Raw genomic sequence first — 24,306 nt, forward strand, 5'->3', positions numbered from 1 at the left:
TGTTTGCCCTAGTTTGGTCAAATTGTTGCTAGCATAATATTTGGAACTAATGTTTAGATTTCAACGAAGTTTCCTTTAACGATAAGGAAAAAAAATTCCGTCCTGACCTTGGTCAGCTTGCTGGATTTTGAAATGTGTGGCCTGAGAGAGCTACAAGGTCTTGGATTATTGTACAGGGCTTTCTTAGGAAGTCTTTGCCTTACACAAACCTGCTGCCAAACTCGCCTGTGGCGCATATATCCTTACTGGAATTTACTGACCTATTATTTCATATACAGATAGAGATATAGGTATATATATATAGATCTATCTATATAATAATATATATAAATAATAGATAAATCTGTAAAGCAAAAGAAATTCTAAGACTTTGGAGTCAGTGCTTGCTTGTCACAACCTACTAACCTATAGATTTCTCCTTCAGGTGTTTCTAGAACACTTGGGGAAGAATCTGAGACAGGGCAGAGGTGAAGAAGAGAAGGTGACTTAGGAGACAAATGCCGGAGATCACCACTCCCTGGACCAGGAGTGGGTGGCACCAGAGCCCAAGGGCTGGGAGGGAGGGCGAGTGGCCAGCAGAGGTAAGGCCAGAGAGTGACAGCCAGAGAGCGACAAAGGCGGAGACGGGGAGGCCGGCAGGCGGGCGCGCGGCTGGGGGGAGTGAGGGGTTGGTGGGGGAACCGGGGGGCGGAGCCGCGGGGCGGGGCGGCGGCGGGAGCGGGAGCGGCCGGGAGCCCAGGCGGCGACGCAGCCCCAGTCGGACGGGCGAGGGCGAGGGCGAGCGCCGGGCTCAGCGCCGCTCCAGCTCCGGCACCGCGCTCCTGCCCACCGCGCGGCCCGCGGCGGGCGGAGTCCGCGAGAGTTTGCCCCGGAGCTCGGGGAAGTTTCCCGCCGAAGCTCCGCTCCCGTGAAAGCAGTCCCTGCCGGCACCCTCAGCTCCCCTAGCCGCTCGCCAGGTAACCGCCGGGGGTCGGGGCGTGGGGGAGGGGGTCCGGGATTGGAGGGGCCGAGATTGCGGGGGCGCCGCTTGCACCCTCGGTAGGAGAGGGGTCTGGGTGGGCGGGGAAGCGCACCCTCACCTTTCCAGGTACTCCATCTCTGATGACTGCAGAAGGCATCTTCTCTTTCTACCCTAATCCCCTCCCCCCCCCATTTGAACCCACTCCCGTTCACTTTATTGATTGTGCTGAGGGGAAAGGGGGTCCGGGAGATGGAGGGGGTGCGAAGACTTGTAGAGGGGCGGCGGAGGAGGACGGATGCCTGAACTCGGGAGCTACCTGTGCTAGATTCCTGAGCCCCGGCGGGGCGGGTCACCCTGCACCCCAGGATTCTGGTGCCAGCCCCGACTCGGGGCAAGCCAGCCGAGGTTGGAAAGAAGACATCAGGAGGAACGGTCTTGAGTTTCCGATGGCGGTTTATCCGGTCCTCCAGCGTGTTTGGCAGAAAGATGAGCATCTCTTCTGTGATGCCCTTTTTTGCATCGGTCCCAAACTCCGAGACCTCGCAGAGGCTCTTGCTGAGGCTGCGGGCCACGTGGGAGGGAAGTGCGGAGACTCGGAGCCCGGGTTCCATCCGGGCCGGGCAAAGGGGTTGGGGGTGCCCTGGGGAGGGGCCCGAGGTGGGTGGGAGAGAGTAGGAACTGCGTGGTTGCTTTGTTGCTGCAGCTGTTACTTTCACACGGTTACCTGCTCCCGCTTCTGCCCCGTTTCAACATCCTGCCTATCAGCGTGTTTCTGTTAGGAGGCTAAAAGGTGTTATGTTTGATGTCTGTCAGCAGTTATTTCCAACTAAGTTCACAGGAGCGATGCTGGAGCGGCCGCTGGTTCTCCCTCCTCTTCCTGCAGGTCCACCCCCAACTCCCTCGCATCAGCAAACCTGTCCTGAACAGTTCCCAGGGTTTTCAAAGGGATAGGAAGTAAATCATACAGAGTGTGTGCTTGTGTGACTTTTCCCCCATTATGTTATCACGAGCAAATCAAAACACTGTGGATGTTTAATAGGACTCTCCTTTAGCAGTTTTTATAGTAATTAAGAGTATTATTTACCAGTATTTATTTTTCTTTAGTTTAAGCCCAAACATTGCGTTAACCTCTCTGTATACAGTTTTATCTGTGTTTGTCACTATTCCATTGGGTTTAAAGGACGTGGACTTATTTTAGACTGACATATATATACACACCAAAATACAGTGTGACTGTAGTTAACATTTATCTGTCTTCCTAGTTCGGTGGCCTGGCACCTGCCAATTCCAGTACATAATTATAGTACAATATGCCTGTCTACCAAATTGAGAATAAGGAGATTGTCATTGCCTTTCATGGGCGAGAGTACCCTGGACTACCAGATTTTATGATTGCTCAGAGGGTTTTTAAGGCTTCAATCAGCATGAATCAGATACACAGAACAAAATTACAGTTCTTCCCCATGTATCCAAAAAAGGATACAATACCCGGGCACTGGTAGTTGACTCATTATTGAGGAAAAAATTAAGTCCTCTCATCACACAGAAAACATTTTGATTGAATATAGTCAATAAGAAATAGCACACATTGAATGACTTGAGAAAACAAGAGGAATTTTCCTCTGGCCTCATTTGGGTTTAATCTCTTTTATTACAGTAGCATCCTCCAGAAAATGAGCCTTGCAGATAGTTGTTGGTCTGTAGTGACTACAACACCATATTTTTTAATACAGAGGCTTGCTGACAGTCCAAAAACATAAATGTTTTAAACCATTACCAACCATCTGTTCTCTCCCACTCAAAGCATAATGTTTTATTTTCACAGGTATCAAGACATACATCCTCACTTTAGACATTTCCATGAACATCCCAAAAGCTGTAATGGTATCTGATCTTGACCCAAGTTCAGCAACTGTTGTGTTTGGTTTATTACACTATAAGCGCCTCTCCTTTTTATTTTCAATGAAAGAAGAAATCAAAAAAGTTTTAAAGCCTTTGGCTAAGGCTGGTGTATACTCCATTGAAATCTGATTGCTCTTTTTTTCCCCCACCTTTTTGTTACCAGAGAGAAGCTGAGAGTTAGTGCAGCTGCAGGCTCCTCCTGATGGCATTCTTTCCCTTTCTTCCTGGTCACAAGGGTAGCATTTGGTGCTCTGAAGCAGTGCATGAAACAGCCCCATGACTCCAGAAAATTAGTGTGGTTTGCAGAAGAATGTAACATCTTCCCAGGAAGAATTGACAAAATGGGAGACTAACTTAATATTCTAACCCCCAAATTAAGTAGACCTAAGACATACACATTCTTTCCCGCACAAATATTCGGTATGCGTAATATAGGGTATTATATAAGATACGAGTAAAATGTCTATCTACATAGTATCTTTATATTTGTGTTTGGGAATCTAGATGAATTTGTATATAATCGGCAGATAGACACACACCCTTCATTTTGTTCATGTTGTCATTAAAGCAAGATTTGAGGTTTTGAGTCCTCCCCCCATCCAGAATGCTTTCCCATTTGGGAATGTCTGCTTTATCTGGAACTGCAATGTTAGGATATTTTTATCACTTAAAATTAAGTCACGTAATAAAAATATTGTTCCTTCAGTGTGGCCAGAACGTTGGGAAATTCTTTTTACTCAAATCTGGGTGTCCCAAAGCACTTCCGTATTTTTAAGGAAAAAGATACTGGCCATCTTGCTCACACTTTGCAAATAATGGATGTGTACTTGAAGATTATCACGAACCAAAGAAAGGTGGGGCTTCTGTCTTCTTACCTGTGACACTGCTCTATACTGCCCTTGCCTTGAAGGCACAAGGGTCTCCTTACTTGCTGCCAGGATAGCATTGAAAAGAATGAACCCAAGCTATAGATAATTTTGAAAGTAAAGTTGCATTTTAAAATATGGTCTAATTTAAACCTTTGGAAAAACATAAGGATGCGATTTTTCTGTGTACTAAAAATGAATTATTGAGGGGAGACAGTTTCATCAAGTATAGGAAGCACTCTGAATTATTCATGTTAATGAGAGGAATAGAGGCAAAGATAATCCAAAATCATGGTTATTTATGAAGTCATTTGTGTTTGTCTTTGGAATGTATTACACGTTTGATTTGAAAACGATTTTCATTGTTATTGTGGGCAAGTTGCCTTTCTAATTATTTTGTTTTGTTTAGGTTAATTTTTAAATGAGCTTGCATATCTCAAACACCAAAACTGATTTATGGGGTGGTGGGGCATGTGGGCAGCCTGCCCAGAAACGAGCTGGGTGACAGAAATGAGCAAACCTGGTATGAAAACTTTGAAGTAAATTATATATAACTCCCAGAGAGGTAATCAAGACTGGATTCTATACCTACTTAATGAACTTGTGTTAAGGATTAGATGTGTTCCTGGAAAAATAAAAGTCCTTCGATCAAAATTGGAGAAATTCAGTCCCACTTTGCATATAACAGAGGTGATTAATATGTTTTTGAAAAGATGATAGTGCGGGGTGCTTCTGAAAACCAAATAGGAATATTCTAACTTTTAAGTCTTTTTTTGTTTGTTTGTTTGTTTTTGTCTTATTAAATGGAAGTTTTTAAGCATGAGGTTTTCCTAAAGCATACACATGTGTATGTGTTACGGTGATACTCCTAAGCCTTATTTCTATATGTATGTTTCTAAAACGAAAACAGCAAGTTGCCATCAGAATAAGGGGTTTGGTCCATTTGCTCTCCGCACCTAGGCTCCAAATCAAGTTTTATCAAAAAGAAGCTCTCAAGTATCTATTGTTACCAAGGACCTGGTTAGATAAAATAGCTGAAGTTCAGCAAGACTGCCAACTTAACAGATTTCTATTGTGTTTTTCAAAAGCTCCAGGGCAAAATTCGTTGTCGATGAAATAGTTACTTGGACAAGAAGTTGATTAACAGCATAGCACTTGTTCTTGAACACCTTGTCTGTGGTCAGTGTTCAGTTGTGTATAGATTTTGTTGAATTGTTATTTCTGTGGACTATTAGAATTTAGAAGACCTCTGTGGAGAAGGTTAGAGCTACCAAAAATATATGATTGGAAAGGCAGAGAGATAAAATCATTTTTATTTCAAGAATTCAAAGCAAAAAAGAAAACTGTGACTTTTACGACAGGGAGCAGAATGGTGCTAGAAAAGTAGATGTCCCCTTCAGATTGGTGACTGTTCTCATAATAAATGTGCTCACTCCATAAAGTGTAGGGGGACTTCTTTTTTGAGGAAACATTTTTGTAGTTTTATAAGACATGGCATTTTTAAAGACTTGACTAGACTGAGTACTTAAAAAATATATTGTGGTTGGAAATATAATTGCTACCCACAGGATATATTTTATATACATTTATTAAAGGAATCAGTTTCTTCTGATCAGCGCCTAAGTCTTAGAATCAAAATTATGCATTTTGTGATAGAGCTGGAAAGGACCTTAAAAGTAATTTATTCCAATGCCCTTATTTTACAGTTAAGGAAATGGGGGCCCACAGTGATCCCAGTGAGCTGCTAAAGGTCACACCGGTGGTTAGTGGCAAAGTAGATACTAGAAACCTGATCTGTGCGACTCCTTATGCAGCTCCCTTGACTTAAGTTGGGTAGCTGGATGGGGGAGTTAACTCCTTCTAGCCATGATGGTATCAGCTGTACACGATAGTCATGAAATGAAGTGGTACAGAGGTACACGCAGGAGGCTTGTGGTTTTCCTGTCTTCTGTCATTCGCTGTGGACCAAACTGTGGTTCTCAACCCTCTTAGACTCTGTCCTCTTCTTAATAACAAATATTTTGTGTCACCCCCTTAGTATCTTGAAATGTAATTAATCAATAATATAATCACTGAATATATCTGTCATGAAAAGGAACAATAGAATAAATTAATTTTTAGTACAATGTGCATTTCACTATGCTAATGTTTGGGGGTGATTTCACTGGAACACATAGTAAAGAAGTCAGGGGCTTCCCTGGTGGCGCAGTGGTTGGGAGTCCGCCTGTCGATGCGGGGGACGCGGGTTCGTGCCCCGATCCGGGAGGATCCCACATGCCGCGGAGCCGCTGGGCCCGTGAGCCATGGCCACTGAGCCTGCGCGTCCGGAGCCTGTGCTCCGCGGCGGGAGGGGCCGTGACAGTGGGAGGCCCGCGTACAGCAAAAAAAAAAAAAAAAAAAAAGAAGTCAGAAGCTTGCTTGTGTGTACATACTCCATAACAAATAAAATTGGATTTAAGACAGGAACGTCAGAAGACATTCCATATAGGAAGTACAGGAAAATGAAAGGAGAATAGACTAAAAGTAGTATTAGGATAATTACAAACCAGACATTTGTATTTGGAAAGAAGGAAATGATGGTAATCATTGTAGGGAAGATATGCCAAAGTCAAGTTATAGAAAGGCGGAGTGGAGAGAACGTGGAAATATGATATTTTGCAAATGAGAGAGTAAATACTATTAATATAGTCTCACCAAAATCCCCAAACTGCTTTATGCAGCATTTTCCTGTTGTTAATAGTGTGAACTCTACTTCAAGGGACTCTGCAGGCTACCCACCATATCATCAATAATAACAAATAAAATATTTCCGTGGTGGAACTTATTGACAGTGCTGATGCTGCCTTTTTCAGTTTATTTTCTATTAATGTTGTCGTCTATTAATTCTAGATTTAAGAGAAAGACTATACAAAATCGTTGACTTATTCGCCATAGCAACCTTGTTGTAAACCACTGGACTTTGTGGTGGAAATTCTTAGAAAATGCTTATATACCGGATTCTACAGGTTGATATTCATTATAGGTTTAGTTCAGGATACACTGCACGTTGTTTGGGATATTTGGGAAAATTCTTCACCAAAAAAGCCACTAAAACCCAATAGAACTCCCCTCCCTTAATGATTGTGACAAAACTGAGCCTCCCCAATCCTTTGCAAAATATTCTCTAGGGGCTGTCTGGCCCTGGTGAGAGTCAGGGCTAGATAAACAAGATTCTTTTTTTAATTCTTATTTATTTATTTTTTATTAAAATATAGTCGATTTACTATGTTGTGGTAGTAATAACCTATACGGGAAAAGAATCTGAAAAAGAATAGATATAGATAGACAAGATTTTTATGATGACGTGGGTTGTTTTTCATGCCCCTATGCAATCCTTACTTCTTTTAAGCGGGACCATCCCACTTGTCCGCTGGTCTCTGCATTCAGTGGACCAGTATTACAAATTTCGCTGCCCATCAAACTCAAGCTCATGTTCTGATCTTTTTCTCTTTCTCACCTTTATAAAAATTTACTACTTCTTCCTTATTTCTCCTAGGAATCTATCTTTCATGGATGACTATGAGTGTTGACAAACGAATGTGCAAGCTGGATAATATTTCAGTTCTTGCAGGCCTTACTTAACCTTGTGCGTATCTCCAGAAAGCATTGAAGGCCTTTATGTACAGAGACAATGTATACATGCACACATATGTATGTATATGCATGTATATGTATAGATGTACATGTTTTCTGTGTCTACGTCCATATATACATACATAATCTCAGGCACCGAAAAAACAGGAAAAGGAGGCATCAATTGAGATTATATCGTCAATGCCCTTGAAATAGGCTTATGCAAAGAACTGCACGGGTCCAATACTGGAAGTTGCACCATGAAACGTAATGCTGTGAAGTACGTTCTTAGCAGAGGCCAAAATCTGTTACGAATGCAAATAAACTGTTGTATTAGAATGTTTTTGTGTTACTTGAATTAAGTGTGTCCTGTGCTGGCATATGGGAGTTGGAGGGGGAGAGGTATAGACAACTCTGTTGTCTGTCTCAGATGTATATAGTCTGTGCGCTGTTGCCACACTAAAAACACACCAACACGTCTTCTCTTTGCATAATATATAGTATTTGCAGAGGGATTAGAGGGTTTTGAAGATTGCCCATATACACAACCTATATATGGGCAAGAGAGTATATACAGTATAGGATCCCAGAAGCAAGGAGGAAATTGAGAGCGAAACTCAAATTTTCTTACTTATAATGGTTTGTTTACTAGACCATAATGTAAGACCTGCTCTTGGGAACTGAGTTATTATAAAATGTCAGTTCAGTATTAGCTGCAGCAAGCATCTTGAATTTACTAAATTGTAAGGAAGTTTTTTTTTCTTAGATTACTTTCCACAGTGGGTCCACCTAAGATGTCTTTTATAACATCATATGACTTACTCTTTTTTCTTATTCTTTTTGAAGAAAGAAGATTTTTAATGTAAACTCTTTTTAAAATTTTATTTATTTATTTATTTAATTTTTGACTGCTTTGGGTCTTCGTTGCTGCGCGTGGGCTCTCTCTAGTTGCAGCGAGCGGGGGCTGCCCTTCCTTGCGGTGCGTGGGCTTCTTATTGTGGCGGCTTCTCTTGTTGTGGAGCATGGGCTCTAGGCTCATGGGCTTCAGTAGTTGTGGTTTGCAATTAAGATTGAAGTCACAGTATGTCTGTGTGTGTGTGTGTGTGTGTGTGTGTGTGTGTGTGTGTGCGTGCGCGTGTATGGAAATAACCAATTGCTTTGACATAATCATAAGATTCTCTACATAGAAGAACATGTTTTACCCAATCAAGAGAGGCAGGTTTTCATACAAAAAGGATGCAGCAATTGTACAGAACACAATTTGATCTATGATTGTTTTGTTGTATATTGTTCATTCTTACTGGACGCTTCTTGGTCAATTGAATGGCCCAGCATTCAACCTCAGACTGACCCCAAACTTGATTTGGTCCACTTTTGTTACAATTTCTAATAAGAGTCTAGTGGAGCAATGGGAATTGAGGGAAGATAATATTGAGGGTGTTGGATTGTGGAGGTGATAAGGAAAATAAGGAGCTTCTTTCATTTGAGCAGCACAAAGATCTATATAGGCAGTGAAATTTTATTGGAATATCTGCCTTTTCTTGTTACGCTTTTTACTCTTGCATGGAATAGAGGCAAAGATTGTGAAAGTAAAGCCCTTCTTCCTCTTTGTACCGTTAACAATGCCGCACAAGAGAAAACCTTCTTTGTCAGAATAAACAGATATGAGACATTCCAGTCATAGTGCCTCCTTTTTCCATAGGACCTCAATACTCCCCTAAACTGAAATCCGAAACACTAAAGAATGTAGGTATGAAAGGGAAAAATACACCCAGTTAGTGTAGTAATGTAGTAAAAGAAATGTCAGAAGCTTCTATTGGATACACATGAAAATGGAGAACGGAATAAGACAACTTTGTCAATTCAAATGAAGAACGTAAGTCTTACTACTGCATTAGTTTCAGGAGCGAGAAGCTCAAAGCTCACTTAGCTTTGTGATCGTTTCTGTTGTCTTTTTTGTCACCAAGGGGGTTAGAGCTGTGATCCAAAGTTACAGGTTACTTTAAGCAAATACCGTCTGTGAAGATTTAGATAAAATGATGACGTTGATCGTACACTTTCAAAAAGAAGTTTCAAAATTAAAATGTGGACACAAATTTTTAGAAACATATCTCTAAATAAATTTAATTTTTCCACAGCACCCTTGGACAGTAGATTAGAATGAGGGTAGTTTCCTCCCTCCCCCCCAAAATCAATTTTCTCAACGTATTAAAATATGATCAGGTGTTAGTGACATTATTGGACTAAAAGTAGTAACTACCAACACTCTTTTACCTTCTAATATTTGCACTTTATTTTCAATTAGGAATTTTTACCATCAGAGGATGAGCTTCTATTACTGTGACAGGGTTGGCATTCAGCTGGGTGCACTGATGTGGTCTTACTGGTTATTTGTGGCTGGAGCCCAAGTTGTACAGATTATTAAATATTCTAAATATTAATTCTGTACTTACATGATCACTTTTGTGACTTCAATATGGATAGATACATAGCTCTCATTGCTAAATGTGTGTGTGTGTGTGTATATATATATATATATGTATGTATATCTCACTTGCTAAAATGTCTAGCAAGATCATATTTTCAGATTTTGCAGATCAGGAAATTATAACAGCATTTAGAATAGAAATGGATTTGCAAATTACTGAACTCTCAATTAGCAGAGGTTGTTCTTCTAGTACCTTAGAACTTTGATTCACTTTGACTTTTCCCAACATACGTACACCACATACTGTCCAATAAGATTCCTTGAAATTACTGGTGTATGTTTTATTCAGAGCACTCTACAAAACATGATTATGGCTCAGAAAGTCTCTCTAAATTCTCCACTTGTAGATCCAGCTCTGTGCTTGGTATTTGTTCTTGTCAGTCTTAAACATCAAATGAAACATGTCAGAATCAAACTTGTGATCTCTGCCCATCTCACCTCAACCTCCAGGATTCCCCAGCTCCCGATCCGGATTTTATCTTTGACATTTCCTCTCCATCCACCGCATATCAAAGCCCTCACCCCGTCACTGATGTTACCCGTCTACCTTAGGGCATCCCCCGAGTCTCAACTTTCACCATCCATTGTATGAGGGCTACTACAGGGCTTTTATAACTCGTCCTCTGCCATCTGATGTTGCTCCCCCTCCAAATCCATCCTCCAATAAGGTGAGAGGAGCCTTTTCAAAATGCAAATATGACAACTATCACCCCTTCAGCTACACATGCCACTTAAATGGATTACCGCTGCTTTAAGATAAAGACCAAAGCTGTGCACCTGATTTTTCGAAACCCAGCAAGGCTCCTCCAGTCTCATCTCTTTTGGTAGCTCCAGTCCTTCCTTCTACTTCAGCTGCCTGGCTTTCTTCCAGTTGCTCTGACTCTCCCGGCTCTCTCCCATCCTCACACCTGTAAACACAGGTACCCAAACATTGCCTAGTGAACTCTTAGTTAAACCTCAGATATCAACCCAAATGTCACTTCCTCAAATGAGCCATGTTGTACCCCTAGACTGAGCCAAATTCCCTTATAATACACACACACACACACACACACACATCTTTGTATGCATACATGTATCTGTACTTGTGTATCTATATCCCTCATCACAGCTAGTTGCAGATTCACATTTATTTGTGTAACTGTTTAATTAATCCTAAGGGAGGGACCTGTGTAGTTTTCTTGGTCCTTATATTCCTGGAAGATACCATAGTGCCCACTCAGAGTGGGGGTGTAATAAGTATTTGTTGAATAAATATTGATTTGGGCATCCTGTCTTTAACCCCGAATGTGCACATGCATACACATATACTACACACAAACACACACATCCACCCACACATTCTAAGATAAATAAATAAATAAATAAATAAATAAATAAATTACTTGGAAGTTACAAGGCTCCATTTTTTACTTTCTCTGTGACCTCTCCAAATATCACACTCCTGTTTCTTCAGTTTTTCTTCCCTATCAGTGATTCATTCAGAGGTGACTTCAGCAGTGCTACATTTGCTTAGAGAGTGAGGTTGGTCTATTGAAATTTTTACGGAAAAAAAAAAAAGTCCAGACATTTCTTTACATTATTTCCTCTGACATGTGAAATCACTTGATAAATTCAGGAATCTTAAAAGGCTTTACTATATCAGGGATTTATGCTCTGCTGTTTGTGCATATTTTGGCATTAGTCAGTGATCTAAGATTATACTACGTTGGAGAAAAAAAAAAGAAAATCCTTTAGAAGTTTTCTATTTGTATGATTTCCATATAGAGAGAAAAGAAATGAAGGAGAACAAATTAAAGTAAGAATAAATAGATGAATTTGAAAGAGTAACATAAAAATCTATGTTATAAATTAAGTCTATAGTTTTAAGAATTGCACAAAGGCTTCAAACTATGGCTAAAAAAGTTAAGGAAGCAACCTATCATACTGACTGGCACTTACTATGTTCTAGGCACTATTCTAATTATTTGTTCCTAAATTCAAATTACTGCATTAAAATTGAGTTAGTCTCCTTTTTATTTAAAGCCTTCGTGGTTGAACTAGTGTAGGGGAGAATCTGCTAAGCCTGGCACATTTTGTGCCAGAAAACAAGGAATTGTTCAAAAGGTGGTGGAGACACATCAGAAGGACATAAGAGCCAGGTTTCAGGAATACCCACTGACTCAACTTGGGATCATTTGAACATGAAAAGTAATCATGTATGTTATGGATTACAGCACATTAATAAGAAGAGCATCCCTGAGCCCACAGTGTGTGTAGTATGCAGACGGGGGCAGGTAGAAGGAAAAGCTCTGTTTCACTGAAGAGTACAAGCAAATGAATAAAAGAAAGGATAGAATTATAAAGTCACTTTTTGTGACTACTATTACAAAGGATAATCCACCACTGGGTGAATGGTTGATGGGGACAGGATAGTCACACTAACTCTACCTGTCAGCCCACAGATTGCCTATTAGTTACAAAGAGGGGAAGTCCCTTTACAGGACGATATCTGGCACCAGCATAACCAAGCGACCACACTTGCTGTCACCAATAGTGGACAAACTGACATTGTGTACCTCTTGATACACACGTGAAGTAGGACAATCCCCTCTGAAGTTATTTTGCCAGAAATGATTCTCCTGAATCTAATCTTGAGGAAACAATCAGACAGATCCATATTGGTAGATATTCTTCAATATAACTCACCTGGACACTTCAAAAATGTCAATGTCACTAAAAAAAATCCTGGAAAACTGTTCAGTATTAAAAGACTAGAAGGAATGGCAACTAACTGAAAGATATACTTCCTGATTAGATTCTGGATGAGAAAAAAAAACTATAAAGGATAATATTGGGACAATTGGAAGGACTCTGGGCTATAAGATCATGTACAGCATTACACCCACGTTAAATTTTCTAATCATATTGGAGTCATGTAGGAGAATGTGTTTTGGGAGAGATGATATACTTAAAAGTATTTAGAGATGAAGTCTCAGAATCTCTGCCATTTTCTTTCATGTGGTTTGGCAAAAAAAAAAAATTTTTTTAATATGGGAAAGAGAAAAAAGAAAATGTGGCAAAATGTTAACACTTGTTTAATCTAGATAAAGATTGTATAATATTACTGCTAATTTTCTGTAGATGTTTTCCAAAATAAAAATTGGGTAAAATATTCTGTGATTTCAAACTAACTATCCAACAGTTGCAACCATTGTCACATTGTATTGAAGTGAGCTTGTGCACTTGAAAGTGGTTTCATTGGTCAATTAGTAAAGTGTCCTCTCCAGAGTATCTAACTATCTTCAGCCAGCATTCCATAATACTCACTAATTTATATTTAAACACTTAAGAAAAAGCCATCCTTAAAAATTACGTTGTAGGCAGTAGAGGAGACAATACCTAATAGGGTACTGTCAGTAAATATTAGATGAAGTAATATTTTCCCCGTTGTTCAGTTATATATGAGAACTTTTCAACATGTGAAATTTTATAGGGAAATTAGGCAACTTGGCAATACGTTTTTTCTTCTTCCCTGTCTTTGCTTAACATTTGGTGCTTGCCTATAAAACAAAGTGTAAGATTACTGGTGATTTTCACGGAAAGATCCACAACATAGCAGAATGCAGTGTGCAGTGTAGAATAGATCTGGCCAAGGCTCCAATGAGATTTAGGATCCAGTGTGATTCTCAACTGTACATCATCTAGAAGGCAGGCAAGCACTATCAGTACTTGTATATTAGAAACAGGTACTGAAAAGCCTAATACCATAGATTTACAAATATCAGAAAACAGAGCTCTCTGTTAGGTCAAAAGTGAGAGTCGATTCCATATGAAGCACAAAGTGAAAGAGATTAAACTTTTTAAAAGTTACAAAATTTGTAATAAAAAATTATCTCTTTGGAAAAATTTCAACTTCAAAATAAGTATTTAAAATATTCCTTCTACCATTTAAGTGTATGATGTAGTATTTGCAGTCAGGTCCCTGTAAGAATACTTTGCATGAATACTTTTCTGATAACATTTAGGGCTGCTTCGATATGTACGTTTCACTTATCCAGAACAAGTGGAGCAGTGCTTCTCGATATATGATAAAAAAGGAACTTCTAGATCTTCTTGTATCTTAAGATACAATAAACCAAAGGTAAGATTATTAATAGAACTCTTTCCCCTTATTTTCATGTTAGTTCATAAATTATTATAAATTATAATAAGAGAAGAGGTTTGAGTTTTTGAGAAATCTGAAGGAACCAGTTTCTTGATACTGCCAGGTTATACTGTCTTGAGGCTAAATTTCGCTATGTTAGGAAGTTAAACTTCATCTTCAGCTTATATTAAGACAGACAAGTAGTTTAAACTTGGAATTGTTTTTAATAAGGGAAAAATAGTAAATTATTATGGGGAGAGAGTTGGTTCTTAAAAAAGTCTTGATTATCTTCAGGTAAAGGTAATAATAGCTTTAGTTCTTATACCCATTGTCCCACCACACACACCTCCACCCCAAGCTACTCATATACATGTCAGTACTTATACAATGGATACCCATACTACTGTAAGGGGGACAGAATTTTAAGACGTGAGAACTGGGTAAAATTGAATTTTGTGATCTCATTAATATATTTTAATATATTGTTAATATATTTTTATTTCATATTTTTAAAAAAATTTCTAAGACCATTAACAACGTAAGTTAAAAGTTTGAATTTATAGCAATAGGAGAAGTGAACTTTCATATAGAATTTGGGTTTTAAAGTGAACAGCTATGTGAACAATTTGTGTAGGTAATTATTAGCTGGAAGCTGTTTGTACTCTAAGTTTATTGAATATACACATATGATAATAAGACTTTGCTCAAATAGAACCTTTTGATAATAAATACACGTGAAAGGTTGTGCCGTGGGGAATAATTCTCGATATTATAAGTATATTGAATTCCCTGCACACAGAATGCAGAACCCTCGACCAAGTATGTAACTATTTTTCATTCATGAAAAATAGGTCATTTTACCTAAACTCTCAGAAAGGATCAGTGTAACAAACAATGGAAAATGGTGTTGTTCTATTTATACATATATTCCAAACAGCAATCACAGAAGAAATAGCAAAGTGGAGCCCTATATCCTGTCACCAGTAGTGAGCTAAACTACGCTGAAAATCAGTTATCAGAAACAAATAAATACCTAATCATTACCTGAGAAGTCTTCCCTGTCATTGTGTATTGGAATCCCTGATTGTTTGCTTTTGTAGGATCTACTCACCTGCTTAGAAAAAGTACTTTAGCAGTAAAATAAAATATAGAAGAGCTGAGTTCTTTTTATGAACCTTGTACATTTATAACACTTCATGGAACTGTACACTCCCCCATCAATTTTACTGTATGCTAACAAAAATGAAATGAAGTATCCTTCCAGTTCCCTTCCCTCATTAAGATTTTTTGTTACATTTTTATTATTATGCCCTATTACCTATTTCCATATTTAAATGAAATCAGTGCTCAGAATCAGTCCTTTCATGCCTGTTTCCTTTTCTGCGCTACCCTGACTTATTTCGTGGATTGCCAGATTTCACTATCAAGGAGTTTATTCTAGGAGGGCTCGTGTGCACTATACTTCCTGAATTTTTTCTTTCCTGATCCTCATTCCCCACCCCCTTTTCCCTTGCCCAGCACGGATGTCTTTCGTCCATAATCCATTTTCTGATTTGCTTTTCATTTTTCAAGGGGGCTGGCAATGTGGAATGGCAGGAGCTGGTGTAGTGGGCAGTCTGCAGCTCTAGTATGGGTCTTGTCTAGAATACCATCTCTCACCATGCTTGTTCTACTTACCCTCGAGTTTAAACAGTCAAGCCCCTAACTCAGTGTTGTGATTTAGCAATCATGGCTTTCCTCCCATTGTCTTCAGTGGTACACTCAGCTGGGAGACCAGTCCATAGCTAGTAAAATTAGAAGGTGGGTGTGTTATTTTCTCCAGCCTACCATCCCCAGTCATTCTGACTTTGAGTAGGGAAGTTTCACATTCCCTAGAACCTACTTGTACCCTCAATGTCACTGTGCCAATCTAAGGTTGGGGACAGCCTGTTGGGACTATGACATTATTTTTAGGAAAGTTTATAACCACCTCAAGGTTTGAGAGCATATGTGAATTCTCATCATCCTCTCGTTTCTCTCTAGATTTACAGAATTTAGCAGATATGCCGTGCAGTTAGTGGTTTGAAGTTGTGGTTCTTTCCTTGTTTAATTGAAGATGGAGTACTTTTTCACTAGTTTTTAATAGAGTTTATTTTTTAGAGCAGTTTTAGGTTCACAGAAATATTGAGTAGAAGATACGGAGATTTCTCATATACCCTCTGCCCTCCCACCCCCCAGCCTTCCTTGTTATCAACTTCCTCCACCAGAGTGGTACACTTGTTACAACCGATGAAGCTACTTTGATACATCAACATCACCTAAAGTCCATAGTTTACATTATGGTTTACTCTTGTCCTGTGTATTCTGTGGGTTTGGACAGATTTTAAATGACATGTATCCACCATTATAGTATCATACGGAGTGATTTCACTGCACTGGTGAAGGACATACCTCCCTCTCCTCCAACCCCTATCAACCATAGATCTTTTTACTTGTCTCAATACTTATATCTTTCAACAATGTCAGGGCTTCCCTGGTGGCTCAGTTGTTGGGAGTCTGCCTGCCGATGCAGGGGACGCAGGTTCATTCCCCGGTCTGGGAGGATCCCACATGCCGCAGAGCTGCTGGTCCTGTGCTCCACAGTGGGAGAGACCACAGCAGTGAGAGGCCCACATACTGCAAAAAAAAAAAAAAAAAAAAAAACAATGTCACAAAATTGAAATATTACAGAATGTAGCTTTTTCACATTAGCTTCTTCCACTTAGTAACATGCATGTAAGTTTCCTCCATGTCTTTTCATGGCTTGATAGTTCATGTCTTTTCAGCCCTGAATAATGTTCCAGTGTCTGGGTGTACTACAGTTTATTTAGCCATTCACCTGGTGAAGAACATCTTGGTTGCTTCCAAATTTTGGCAGCTATGAATAAACCTGCTTGAAACATCCATGGGAACGTTTTTATGTAGACGTTAAGTTTTCAGTTCCTTTGGGTAAATGCCAAGGAGCATGATTGCTAGGTTGTATGTAAGGGTATATGTAGCTTTGTAAGAAACTATCAAACTGCCTTCTGAAGTGATGGTATCATTTTGCATTCCTGCCAGCAGTGAAGAATACCTGTTGCTCCACATTCTCACCAGCCTTTGGTGTTGTCAATGTTCTGCACTTTAGCCATTCTGATAGGTGTATAGTGGTACCTCATTGTTTTAATCTGCATTTCCCTGATGACATATGATGTGGAGCATCTTTTCATATGCTTATTTGCCATCCGTATGTCTCCTTTGTTGAGGTGCCTGTTAAGATCTTCAGCCCTTTTTTTTTTTTTTTTTTTTTTGGTACACGGGCCTCTCACTGTTGTGGCCTCTCCCATTGCGGAGCACAGGCTCCGGACGCACAGGCTCAGCGGCCATGGCTCACGGGCCCAGCCGCTCCGCGTCTTTGGCCCATTTTTTAATTGAGCTGTTTGCTCTCTTATTGTTGAGTTTTAAGAATTCTTTGTATATTTTAGATAATAGTCTTTTATCAGATATATATTTTTTGAAAATATTTTATCCCAGTCTGTGACTTGTCTTTTCAGTCTCATGACAGTGTCATTTGCAGAGGAAAATTTTGTAATTTTAATGAAATCCAGCTTATTGATCCTTTCTTTCATGAATCATACCTTTTGTGTTGGATCTAAAAGCCATCACCAAACTGAAGGTCACCTAGATTTTCTCAAGTTGTCTTCTAGGAGTTTTATAGTTTTACATTTTACATTTAAGTCTGTGATCCATTTTGAGTTAACTTTTGTGAGGGGAGTAATTTCTGCATCTAGATTAATTTTTTTGCATATCGATGTTCAGTTTATTCCAGCACCATTTGTTGAAGAGACTGTCTTTGCTTCATTGTATTTCCTCTGCTTCTTTGTCAAAGAACAGTTGACTGTATTAATGGGGGTCTACTTCTGGGCTTTCTATTTTATTCCATTCACCAATTTAAAAAAAATTTTTTCCACCAATACCACAATGTCTTGATTACTGTATCTTTATATTATATTATGTCTTGAAGTTGGGTAATGTCACAGTTCTCCAACTTTGTTCTTCAATATTGTGTTAACTATTCTGGGTCTTTTGCCTCTCCATATAAACTTTAGAATGAGTTTGTTGATATCCGCAACAAAATAACTCACTGGGATTTTAATTGGAATTGCATTAATCCATAGGCAAGTTGAGAAGAACTGACATCTTGGCAGTGTTGAGTCTTCCTATCCATGGACATGGGCTATCTCTCCATTTATTTAGTTCTTTATATTCTTTCATCAGAATTTTGCAGTTTTCTTCATATGCATCTTGCACGTGTTTTGTTACCTAAGTATTTAATTGGGGGGTGCTAATGTAAATTGTATTCTGTTTTTAATTTCAAAGTCTGTTTTTTCATTGCTGATATATAGTACAGCAATTGACTTTAGTATATTAACCTTGTATCCAACGACCTTACTATAATCACTTATTAATTCCAGGAGAGTTTTTTTGGCAGTTCTTTCAGATTTTCTACATACACAATCATGTCATCTGTGAATAATGATGATTTTACTTCTTCCTTCCTAATCTGTATACCTTTTATTTCCTTTCCTTGTCTTACTGCGTTAACCAGGACTTCCAGTATGATGTTGAAAAGCAGTGGTGAAAGGAGACATCCTTGCCTTGTTCCTGATCTTACTGGGAAAGCTTCAAGTTTCTAACTTATGTTAGCCATAGGTCTTGTGTATATTTCTTTATCAAGTTGAGGAAGTTCTTTATTCCTAGTTTACTGAGAATTTTTCATCATGAATGAGTGTTGGAGTTTGCCAGATGCTTTTTCTGCATCTGTTGGTATGCTCTTGTGATATTTCTTTTTCTGTCTGTTTATATGATAGGTTGCATTAATTGATTTTTGAATGTTGAATCAGCCTTACATACATGGGATGCATCCACTTGTCATGGAATATAATTCTTTTTATACATTGTTGGATATGATTTGCTAATATTTTGTTGAATATTTTCACATCTATGTTCATGAGAGATATTGGTCTGTAATTTTTTTGTAATGTCTTTGTTTAGTTTTGGTATTAGGTTAGTACTGACCTCAAAGACTGAGTAAGAGATTATTTCCTCTGCTTCTATCTTCTGAAAGATAATGTAGAGAACTGGTATAATTTTTTCCTTTAATGTTTCGTAGAATTCACCAGTGAACCCATCTGAACCTGGTACTTTCTGTTTTGTAAGGTTATTAATTATTAATGCAGTTTCTTTCCTGGATATAGACCTATTCATATGTCTATTTCTTCTTGTGTGAATTTTGAAAGATTCTGTCTTTCAAAGAATTGGTCCATTTCCTCTAAGTTATCAAATTTGTAGGCATATAGCTGTTCATAAGATTCCTTCATTATCCTTTGAATTTCCATGGAATAGGTACTGTTGTCCCCTCTTTTATTTCCAGTAATAGCAATATGTGTCCTCTCTTTTTTTCTTGATTAGTCTGGCTAGAGACTTATTGCTTTTATTAGTTTTTTCAAAGAACCAGCTGTGGTTTTGTTGATTTTCTATCTTGATTTCTTGTTTTCAATTTCAATTCTAATTTTTATTATCTCTCTTCTGCTTACCCTGGAATTTATTTGTTCTTCTTTTTCTAGTTTCTTAAGGTCGGAGCTTAGACAATTGATTTTAGATAAAATATGCATTCAATGCTATAAATTCCCCTCATCTCACAAATATTGATATTATGATTTCATTTTCATTTAGTTCAAAATATTTTAAAATTACTTGAGATTTCTTCTTTGACACATGTGTTATTTACAGGTGTGTTGTTTAGTTTCCAAGTATTTCAGGATTTTCCAGATATCTTTCTGTTGATTTCTGATTTGATTTCATTTTGATCGGAGAGCAGACATTTTATGATTTCTAGTCTTTTAAACTTTTTAATGCCTGTTTTATGGCCTGGAATATTTTCTATCTTGGTAAATGTTTGTGTGAGTCTGAGAAGAGTGTGTATTTTTGCTGTTGTTGGATAAAGTAGTATAGAGGTCCATTATATCCAGTTGATGGATGGTATTGTTGAGTTCAACTATGTCTTACTAATTTTCTGCCTGCTGGATTTGTCCATTTCTGGTAGAGGGGTGTTGAGATCTCCAACTATAATAGCAGATTCATCTGTTTTTGTTACAGTTCTATCAATTTTTGCCTCCCATAGTTTGACACTCTCTTGTTAGACACATACACATTAAGATTTATGTCTTCTTAGAGAACTAACCCCTTTATCATTATGTAATGTTCCTGTCTATCTCTGATAACTTTCCTTGCTGTAAAGTCAAAAACAACCTAATTGAATCCTCTGCTTAAGGTTCCACAAGGCTGCAATTAAGCAGTTGGCTGGGCCCCATTTTTCATCTGAAGCCCAGGGTCTTCTTTCAGGCCCGTTGAGTTTATGGGCAGAATTCTGTTCCTTACAGCAATAGGTCTGAGAGCCTCAGCTCTTAGACACCATCCCTCTCCAAAGGAAGTTCACAGCTAGCTTTTTGCCTCTTCAAGGCCAGTAGGAGAGCATCTCTAACGTCAGGGAAGTCCTGGACCCTCTTTTAAGTCAGGCCCACCCAGGATGCTTTTATTTTACTTTATTTTATTTTGGTTATCTTTTTCTTTGTGTACAACATGATGATTTGATGTACCTATACATTGTGAGATGATTACCACAATCACATTAATTAGCATATCCATGATCTCACATAGTTACCTGATGTGTGTGGTGAGAATACTAAGACATACTCTTTGCAAATTTCAAGTAACTAATACAATATTATTAATTATAGTCACCATGCTCTATGTTAGGTCTCTAGAACTTATTTATCTTATAATTGAAGGCTTTTACCCTTTGGCCAGCAACTCCTCATTTCCTCAACTCCCTAGCCCTTTGTAACCACCGTTCTATTCTCATTCTCTCTTAAATTCCACATATAAGTGAGATCATACAGTATTTGACTTTCTCTGTCTGGCTTATTTCACTTAGCATGGTATCCTCCAGGTTCATCTATGCTATAGCAAATGGCAGGATTTCCTTCTTTCTCATGGCTAACGTAATCTCTTGTTTAATTAACTCAAACACAATTGATTAAGGGCATTAATTAACTCTGAAGGTTTTTTTTTTTTACCTCTTTCATATACTATTCATTAAAATCAAATTACAGGTCTTGTCCACACTCAAGAGGAGGGGATCATGTGGGGCCAGGCCTATTAGGGTTCATCTTAGAATTCTATCTGCCACAGAGATCTTGCATATTGACTTGCATATTTAATTTCTTCTCTGGTGCCTTGACTTGGTGTTGTCATAAATACCTAAAATTCAGTATGATCAAAACTGAGCTCTTGATCTTCTTTGAAGACTTCCCCTATCTTGAGTATCATTTCAAAAGTTAATTTCAAGTTTTTTCACTTCTTTCCATCTCTACAGCTGTTACTCTGATCCAAGTCATCATCATTATCCATATTTGTAGACTACAACAGCCCCCTTCCTGGTTGATTTCTTTATTTCTCAGATCATGACTCACATGGCAGCAAAAGTGATCTTAAGACGTAGATCTAATCCTTTCTCTCCTCTGATTATAAACACTCTATAATTATCTGTTGCTTTTTAGAATTGCCCTTATGGACCTGATAGGACCTTGCCTATCTTTCCAAGCTCACCTTAGGCCACTTTCTTTTATTCATTGAGTTCCAACCATACTGTCTTCTTTCAGTTCCTAGAACATGTTAAGTTCTTTTCTCTTTCAGAGTATTTTCACATGTGATTCACTCTATGGGGAACTCTCTCCCTTTACCAGCACAATTTGGCATGAGACTAGATCCTTCCTGTCATTCAGATCTGCTTAAACATCACCTCCTCAAGGATGCATTCTCTGACCAACACGTCTAAAGAAGTTCTGCTGGTCCTTATACCAATATTCAATATGTTGACCCTTGCTTTTAATATTTGTCACACTTCTTAATCATGTTTGTTTTTCTTGGCTCACTTTTGTGTCCTAGTATCTAAACAGTGCCTATCAAATAACAGATCATCAAAACATATTTCATGAATGACTGAAGTGTTGCTATTATCAAAAAAACGGGCTAGAGTAATTCAAAGAAGGCTTTATGGGAGAAGCTGGCCTTTTTTTAAAAAATGAATATTCAAACCCAAACGCTTACATGGATATATAACTTTTTAAAAAAAATTTATTTATTATTTTTGGCTTCGTTACTCCACGTGGGCTTTCTCTAGTTGCAGCGAGCGGGGGCTACTCTTTGTTGCCATCTGCAGGCTTCTCATTGCGGTGGCTTCTCTTGTTGCGGATCATGGGCTCTAGGCGCTCTGGCTGGACTCCAGGCGCTCTGGCTTCAGTAGTTGTGGCTCGCGGGCTCTAGAGCGCAGGCTCAGCAGTTGTGCAAGGGCTTAGTTGCTCCATAGTTTGTAGGATCTTCCCGGCCAGGGATCGAACCCTTGTCCCCTGCATTGGCAGATGGATTCTTAACTACTGCGCCACCAAGGAAGTAGGATGGAGAGTTAGAAAGGAAGAAAGTCCCAGACAGATGGAGTAAAGAGCAAAAACAAATTGATGGATGTAGAGATTAGCATGGAATGCTCAGGAATCAGTAGACAGAGAGGAGGCTTCACATTGGGGAACAGCAGGAAATTAGGTTGCAAAGGTATAGTTACCACCTTATGAAGAGCCTAGTGGACAGACCTTCCAGTATAGGTTATTATATGATATTGAATATAGTTTCTTGTGCTATATAGTAGGTCCTTGTTGGTCATCTATTTTATATATACTAATGTGTATATTTTAAGGAAAGGAAAAACATTGAATAAGCAATATTTAAGGAAGATTAGTGAGGCAGCATTATTTGTATTGAATTGAAGAGATTATCTGGAGATAAGTTGTTTATCCAGAAGTCTTTTTGTTCATTTACGCAGCACATATTGATATCCCATTCACTATGTCTAAGGCAGTGTGTTTGGCATGAGGGTACCATGGGTATCACTTCAAAGTTGAGTCCTAAAAAGCAAAGACCAGCTTGAGGTTGGTGGAGGGTCTGAAAAAAAGAAGAAAATATTCATGTGCCCAGGGACAAAAGAGAATGCAGTTAGTTCTTAGGAATTTATATAGTTCAGCCTGCCTTGGGAGTAGAGTTTGAGTAGAGGTATGAGTAATAAAACTAAAAGTGTGGTCTAGAGCTAGATAAGGATGGGCCTTTTTAGTCATTACACTTGACCCTTGAACAATAGGAGGGTTAAGGGTGCCAACCCCCGCACAGTCAAAAATCTGCATACTGCTATCTCTGACTCAAAAGTAAAGGAATTGATGAATGATTCACCCAATGGCAGGAAGCTGAAACCATTTGGATAAAATCAGGACTGAAACTCTACTTCTTTTGATTCCACATACTGAGATCTCTAATCAAACAAACTTTCCCCCACACTTTGTTAATTAAGATCTGTAAAATGAAAATACAGATACTACATTTATTGACAAAAATCTGCTTGTAAATGGACCTGTGCAGTTCACACCTTTGTTGTTCAAGGGTCAATCGTATAAGAAACTTGGGCCTGTTAAAAAGTGTGAGGAGTGGTGGAATACACAGTCAGCATTTAGAAAAAAGGGACCAGAACAGGTGAGTTATTAGAACTGGAAGCATGGATTACGCTTTCATCTTTGCAGAAATTAGATCATTTCATGGGGGATGGAGCAGAGAAAAGAGAGTAGAACTCCAAGGAAAGAAAAAGAGAAGTGGGTGAGATCATTAAAGCTTGAAAAAAGATCACAGTAAGGGCCAGAGATGTGAGACGTTTCACAATGGTCAACAGATCATGGCATGAAGAGGTCAGGAACTCAGATGATATATTTAGCAGTGGCAAGAAGGCAATAACTTATAACCCTAAAAAAGGCATTTTCTCTGTGGTTGCTTGAATGCCCAGTTAACAGTTAATCAGAATATTTCAGTGTCGACGTACACTTCTGTGAGTTCCTAAGATATGTGGGTAAATAACGTAAAAGTATCTGTCAGTGCTGGAAAATGGAATGTTTTCTTAAGACAAGTAGTCCCTTATAGCTTACTTAGGTTTTCAGTTTATTTAGTCAGCTCTGACTTTTGGTAACTAACTAATAAAAAAGTAAATTAGCTTATTTTGAGCAAATTTTAATAAATTTCATAATTTTGGCATCACTCTATGTAAGTTTTATTTGAAGTGTACACTTAAGTTTAGTGGAAATCATGCAATTTAAAGACAGATAAACCTGAGTTTGGATAATGACTCTACCTGTTATGAGTCACGTGAACTTTCATATTTTGGTGTTTACTTCCCTAAATTGTCTCTAGACAGTATCCACAT

At 38.6% G+C, this 24,306-nt stretch overlaps 1 protein-coding gene across 1 annotated transcript in view; it reads left to right on the top strand.

Moving 5' to 3' along the window:
• The first annotated feature begins 764 nt into the window (after positions 1-764).
• Positions 765-24,306, top strand: part of CHST9 (carbohydrate sulfotransferase 9) — a 243,685-nt gene continuing 220,143 nt past the window's right edge. Inside the window, exon 1 of the mRNA XM_049697790.1 lies at positions 765-956. The gene's annotated coding sequence lies outside the window, so the exon portion shown is untranslated. The remainder of the gene's footprint in view (positions 957-24,306) is intronic.

This window comes from Orcinus orca, chromosome 15, assembly GCF_937001465.1.
Source record: "Orcinus orca chromosome 15, mOrcOrc1.1, whole genome shotgun sequence".
In the NCBI taxonomy this organism is placed as follows: Eukaryota; Metazoa; Chordata; class Mammalia; order Artiodactyla; family Delphinidae; genus Orcinus; species Orcinus orca.